This window comes from Babylonia areolata, chromosome 20, assembly GCF_041734735.1.
Source record: "Babylonia areolata isolate BAREFJ2019XMU chromosome 20, ASM4173473v1, whole genome shotgun sequence".
Lineage (NCBI taxonomy): Eukaryota > Metazoa > Mollusca > Gastropoda > Neogastropoda > Buccinidae > Babylonia > Babylonia areolata.
In genome coordinates, this window is record NC_134895.1 from 24,533,976 (window position 1) to 24,541,312 (window position 7,337).

The window sequence follows — 7,337 nt, forward strand, 5'->3', positions numbered from 1 at the left end:
ACAGACTGAACGCTGCTTTGGAGGATTCTGCTTACAGTCTCCTGTTGGAACTGCTCCCGCTGCCCCCCCCCCCCCCCCCCACCCCCTCCCCTGACCTACCATTGTGTGTACAATACGATCATGATCAAAAGATTCTGATGGTCAGGATGAAAGTAAAGTAATCAAAAGATCAGACATAGGCATTCTGGCCCAATATTATCTGAATAATATCTTATCTTATCTTATCTTATCATCAAAACAATCTGTAGATACTTTCTGGCCACTGCGGTATTATCATAACTGGCTAACGATTTCATGTGCTTCTTACAGACTTTATGTGGTGTGCCAACAACATTGCTGCGATATTCATTTTTCACAACAAACGGGTTAAGGACACAGCAGAAGGTTGACGTGGTACCACTCTTATTCTTGTACAACAAGGCGTGAGAAGAAAAGAAAGGCATTTGAGGTAAGTCTGGAATCTATAACTCTATAAAATATTAACCTAATCGGGTTGTGGTATTTTTCTTCCATTTGTTTTCAAAGTACAAGCATGAAATTTTGACTGATTAGGCAACGCTGATAGACAGTCTGTTTTTAGATTAGAACAGATCATTATTGACGTCTTGCTGTTATTCTACCTCCCCCCTTCTCTTCTCTCTCTCTCTCTCTCTCTCTCTCTCTCTCTCTCTCTCTCTCCCTCACACTCTCTGTGTGTCTCTGTCTTTCTCTCTATCTCTCTCTACCTCTGTCTCACTCTGTGTGTGTGTGTGTGTGTGTGTGTGTGTGTGTGTGTGTGTGTGTGTGTGTGTGTTGGGCTCGTTTATTTATTTATAGTCTGTTCATCTAAGATGATGACTGAAAATAAATGATATTATTATTATTTGGATTATTATCATTCCTATCATAATGATGACTGTTAGTATTAATTAGAAATCGACATTTCTGTAGTAGTAATTTCTGTATATTAGAATGAAAAGGGGGGCGGTTGAGGTAGAGGGAAGGGGGGAAGGGGGAGGGGACTAAGAAAGGAAGAGAGAGACAGACAGACACACAGACAGACAGAGAACAGAATGTGGAAAAGATAGAGTACAAATCTAAAATGGAGAGGGTGAGTGTCAGTGATTGGAGAAATAAAAAACATAATATTGGAATGGTGTGTGTGAGAGGCGGGACGGGGGAAGCGGGATTAGGACCCCCCCTAAAAATCAATAATAAAATATTGTATGCTCTACTTCTGTAGATTATTATTTGAAAAGAGGTTCATGTGGGGACCTACAATAAACAACCAAATGGACTATTTAACGCATAACTAGCTAACTTTCATAAAGAACCGTTTGAAATATATAACTTTTTCCAAACAAAATTTTAACATTTGAAACTGGTAACACGTTGTCCGTAATTTCTGGAGGCAAAAAAGGTTTCATTACTAAACAGCGGGTTAAAACGTGTTCTACCGTTAAAAGTCCCTTGCAAATTCATTCAATATTTTCACAATATTTTGTTGGGGGGGCATTTAGTAATAACCTAAATGTCATGCTCTTAACAGCCCTGCCAGTTCTTTTAGCATTTAATAAAGCAGAAGTGTTAACTTCTAAAGACAGAATGGAATTTTGCATATTTCTTTCAACAATATTACACATTTCAGATTATGATAACCGATGAGGAAGTTCAATTGCATTTAAAGCGTTTTTAGCTCCAAGCTTTGCAAGATGATCTTCACGTTCATTAGAGAAAAGCCCACAGTGTGAGGGAATCCAGCACATTTCAATATTAGTTCTTCTCATTTGAATACAGTGAATCGAGAATCTTATTTAAAAAATAATGTTATAATTAATGTTCGTACAACCTGATTTGATAGACTGCAGAACTGATTTTGAATCGACACAAAATAAAACACTAATCAAGTTTAGGGGCAGATCAATTAGATATGTTAATGTCAAAAAGATGGCAATTAATTCAGCTGTAAAAATTGAGAAGCCCTTTCCAATATGATATCACTTTTCAATTTTCAAAGCAGGATTTGCATATCCAGAACCAGCAAACTGATTTTCTAGAACAGAACCATCTGTATATATTTTTAAAGTGGTGGGGGTATGTTTCAGACAAGTGTGATTTGACTTGAGAAGCTAGTATATTGGGATTTTCATCTTTCTTAATGTGACCAAGCGCGCTATGCTTGCTCCAAAACTGCTCACGCACAAGCTGTATTAGCAGACGACAGTTTTCCTTCCTTACCCGCGCCCAGGATTGTGTGACGTCACTCCGCTTACATCATTTTGCCCTCGCCAGACGACCTGCTCGACCAGTGTCGCATCGCGGTACGTCATTGGCTGAGAAGAAACTTGTGTCTCGTTCCACTGTAATTAATCAATACCTCTTTTGTCAGATCAGTAAACTGCAAGTATTATATACTTGCAGAATCGTTGTAATTCCATCTTTAAATCTATTCCATTTATGTTCGCTTACGTTAAACTGATTTAACGCAGTATGTAATTTTCAGCGACGATGTCGTTAAAACTGACCCTGTTCAGGTGACTTAAATTAAGATTATAAATTCATCTTAAATGATCAACACTTCATTTTATACTCATTATAAAGTAGGCGTTGAGCTCTTTCTTTTGCAACTTATCCGACGTAAATCGGTTCAGGAGTCATTCAGAAATCTGTCACTGAACACCTTGAAACAAGCATAGTTGTCATCAGATTTTCCGTGATTAGTGACGATCTGCTTGCAGCACACGTGACGGCCTTTGCGGTCCGCTAAACTTGCATAAATTGGCACAGTGAGTGATAAGTGCTCATTTCATACCTGGTCAGTCATCTGACCAGAGCCTGCTCTCTCTCTCTCTCTCTCTCTCTCTCTTGCTGCGTCGCGGGCAGTGTGTCTTGTGTGTCCCCACAACAGCTGACACCTCGCTACATATCGCTGTAAGTACTAGTGTGTAGAATGTGTTGACTTGTAAATTGTATTGTTTGACACATTACTTGTGTTCATATGAGTATGTTGATGTTGCTTTGTTCAGTTAATTCTTTGTTTAGGTATGGCTTTGACATGTTAGGCACAGTTCAGCTATGATTGATCTAGAAATCGCCATGTCGTCATATGCTCGGAGCAGTATTCCATTTGATTCTTAACGTCACAGTCAGTGACGTCTCTGGACACTAATAGTTTGTTCAAGAATAGTCTAGTTGGTGCATATGATGCGTTCTTTCTCATTTGCTGTCACTGATGAAGGTTACAGTGTTTCACTGATTCTCCGTACTCTAAGATGTGTGAAGTATTCTGCTGTTATGATTACAAGATAGTGTTGGATTAATATCAGTTATTGGTTAAAACCACCTGATATGTATCAGTCTGTTAATTGTAATTTAGTTGTCACGCTCTCTCCTATACGGCTTACTCCAGTATTGTGCAACATGATAAACTGATTCATTTGAGTCACTTTGACACAGTATAAGCTTTACCTAATCTGTACTGTCAGTGTACTTTCACTAAGTCAGCATCGCTTCAATCACTTTAACTACGCTATTTAAATGTATTAGAAATGTCATTTGATGTCAGCGTTTGGTCTTTACGCATATGCATTATGTTGTTGCATATCCCAAACCCGAGTGATAGTCTTTCCATGTGATATGTATACATGCGTTTTATTATTCACTTGTGCCGACATGTTGTGCTAATGACATTTGTTTGTGTCATTCCAGGAACTGTCTTTTTCTTAGTTTTCTCTTTTTATCTTCTCTTAGTTCTTCTCCTGGATAGCTTCTTCTCTTAATTTTTTTCTCCATATAACTATTGTAAATAAAACAATAGAAAACCCATTTGTGACTGGCCTCTATATGTTCCTGGCCTGTGTGTGGGATCTTGTCTATCCTTCAATTAATCATATTTAGTTAAGTCTTTTGTGCCGTACCCTTGAATAACCACTCGGTACACAGCTACATTAATGTCACAATATTAAATGTCAAAGGCTGCTCCCATTAATTCCCATAATGGAACTGGTGAAGTGCTCATAATCGGAGCAACATTTTGTGGATCAACATTTGATTGATTAATAGTATCTGACACATATGTAGAAATAGTTTCTGGATCTCTGTTCTATTTCGCTCGTTTCAAAAAAAGTTTGTCAGACCGTATATTAACTGCAGTTTTGAATTTTCTGTACCATTTGCTCTAATTACATATTTTGCCGATGCTAACTTTCTTAATTCATTAACTCTCTCCATACGAACGGCGAAAGAGACGACATTAACAGCGTTTCACCCCGATTACCATCATCAAAATATTGCAAGCGGTAGGCTCTTATACTGAAGACGCGAATGTTGACAAAGAATACCACAATTCTGACGACGGAAGCTAAAGGTTGGGTCATTCAGACACCCACTGGATAATCCGAGGGGTCTGTGTAGAGGAGAAGAGAGGACTGGCCGTACTGAGTGAGTTAAGAGGTAGTATTCCTGCAGCTCTATACGACTGTAATGTGTTCGTATGAAACAGAACACCTAGTGCCAACTTTATGGCTTTGCTATCTAGGCTTTGCAGTTTTTTAAGGAAAGCATTCGGAGCAGAGAAAAATACCTCCTGTCCATACGTCAATCTACAGCTTACCAGTGCAGTAGCGAGATGAATTAGTGTTTGTGAATCTTGACCCCAAGACTGTTTACTGACGATTTTAAGAAAATGTAAGCTTTTCATTGCTTTTTATCTCATGTTTTCTAGATGTTTCTTCCAATTTAGCTTTGGAGTAAAATAAACACCAAGGAATTTGACCTCAGATTTGTAGAAGAATTCTCTTCCATCAAGAGGAAAAGTTGGTAATTTGGGGAGGGGGGGGGGGGGGGGGGGGGGGGGGGGCGGGCGGTGAACTGTAATCCAGCATCTTTCATACAAATGTTTAATTTATCAAGTTCTGATTGGTATAAATATTGTTAATGTGATTGATATAACGCAGGTCCGTTTTCTTTCGCAAATTTACGTTCATCCAAACTGCTAAATCATCAGCGTATTGGGCGAGATTTATAGATTTAGACAAATATTTTGGCAAATCCTATAACATTTGTTGAACAGAAATGGGGAAATTATAGAACCTTGCGAAATACCCATGTTAATTGATCTTGAAGACGACAATGATTGCCCAACTTTAGTGATGATGCTTCTTTCTGTCAAAAGAGATTTTATATACCTGTATACATTGCCACTTAACCCAATGTTCTGTAGCTTAAACAGTAGTCTGGCATGCCAAATGCGGTCATAATTTTTTTGTACATCAAAGAACGTGGCCAAAACACTCTTTCTCTTTGAAAACTGTTGTTTTATGTTAGTTGTTAGGTTTTTTAGGTGATCTAAAGTAGATTTGCCCTTTCTGAATCTGGCCTGTGCAATCGGAATAATTCTATTTTTATCACAATAATATGTTAGCCTCATCAATATAATTTTCTCCAAGATTTTTCCGACGTGCCATGTTAGGGATATGGGTCTATAACTCGATGTGTCTGATCGTGATTTAGCTGATTTAAGTATGGGAGTAATGATAGCTTTCTTCCATATACAACGTGTTTTACCCGTTTCCCAACATTTTGCATAAAGTGTATGAAGAAGTTTGCATCATTCTTTAGGAAGATGACTGATCATGGTGTACGAAATACCATCATAACCTACAGTACTTTTTTTTTATTTCCAAATGACGCAATTGCATCTTCAACACTCTTTAGAAGTGAGTGGAGCATTTATAAATATGTCATTATTAGGAGCTGCTTCCTTATATTGTTCATTTGATTCACTATTAATTCTGATAGCCAGCTGTTCGGGTGTTATTCCATCATCATTGCATGTTTTGGCAAACATATCTGCAGAAGTTTCTGCTTTTTCTAAAGAGGTAGGGAAATGTTTCCCATTAACTTTTATATGATATTCTTGAAAAGATATCCCATTTTTCATATCCTTAATTTTCTTCCATACCTTCATTGTATCTTTGTAAATCTTGAATACAATAATTAGACCAATATTGCCTTTTGACTTGAGCAACAACTCTGTTGCAATGATTTTTGGCTTTCCTCATGTCTTTATGGGATTACTCCACCCTGTCCTTTAGTCTTTGCTTGTCAATCTCCATGTTCTTATCATTTTTTTAAAAATTTCCTTACTATCCTTTAACCATTGTTTAAAAGTCTTCGTTTTAAGTTCAACAGCCTGTGCACACGCTTAATTCCACCAAATATTACCATTATGCTTTTCTTTTCTGGCGGGGGTTCTTTTTGGAATTGATAATTCAGCTGCTTCAATGATTGTTTTAGCAATTTTTTAATAAAATATATCAACGTCTAAATCCTCAATTTTATCTAAGTCTTGGCTTGAAAGAAAGGATTGATATTTTCCCCAATCAGCCTGTTCGTAGTAGAACTTTGGAATTGCATCATTACTTACATCGGTAGATTTAGATTTTTTATGAAGTTTAAGAATAATTGGTAAATGATCACTGCCTAGTGATCTGTGTCTGTGTGTGTGCATCTCGTGGTATTCCACTAGGCTTTATACATTATTGCCGTAGCCATACCATTCCAGACTTCAGAGTGAACAACGTGGACCCCATGGCACTGGCCAGAGGTCACCAGACAATTGTGGCCTTGTTGTTCAGCAACAGTTCCTTCTCCATTCGCCAGGCCCACAGGTAAAATGATTTAATGACGCGGTGGTTGTGTTCTTTTCCTTGGGATCGAGGCACGATGCGTGTGGTGGTCAGGGAAGTGCTGAGCTGACAGTGTTCACGGTACACATTGAGCTGAATGTTTTCATCGGGAAAGCGTTCAGTGACCGTGGGAAGAGAAAAGGACACTTTTTGCACTGTTCATATGAGCCGCGAATTATACAACGTTCAGGAGTCTCTATATTGATTTACTTCTCTATTAATTGCTTAATCATTGATTCAATGAATTGTTGATTAATTATTTTAATTGGTTTATTGATTTATATTTTGGAATATTTTATATTTATTTATCTATGTTTTTCAAAACGAGTCAGCCACTAGTTATATAACGGCAAATCATTTAACCAGTAATGCATGTTGGATATATATATATATATATATATATATATATATATATATATATAGCTTGATAGTTATACTTCCATATTAATGTGCCTTAGAAACAGTAAACAATATCCACACTGTATCACAATATCTGTACTTGTCAACATGCAAGTTTCAGAAAATCAACAAATAAATCGACGAACAAATGTCGACAGTTTGTATTCACATCCAGCCAATGATCCGTATTATCCAATTAAGTAAATATATTATCCTGTGGAGGCATATATGAAGACCTTGTTAGTTCTCTGCATTGCCCAATGAAAATAC

The 7,337-nt window shown here is 37.4% G+C and overlaps 1 protein-coding gene across 3 annotated transcripts in view; it reads left to right on the forward strand.

The window, feature by feature from the left end:
- The first annotated feature begins 152 nt into the window (after nucleotides 1–152).
- LOC143295353 (uncharacterized) overlaps nucleotides 153–7,337 on the forward strand; it is an 8,923-nt gene continuing 1,738 nt past the window's right edge. Inside the window, exons 1-2 of one of the 3 annotated variants that reach the window (XM_076607007.1) lie at nucleotides 153–448; nucleotides 6,545–6,650. The gene's annotated coding sequence lies outside the window, so the exon portion shown is untranslated. Of the gene's footprint in view, nucleotides 449–6,544; nucleotides 6,651–7,244 lie in introns of those variants that run through there. The other 2 variants (XM_076607008.1, XM_076607006.1) reach the window with 2 other exon arrangements.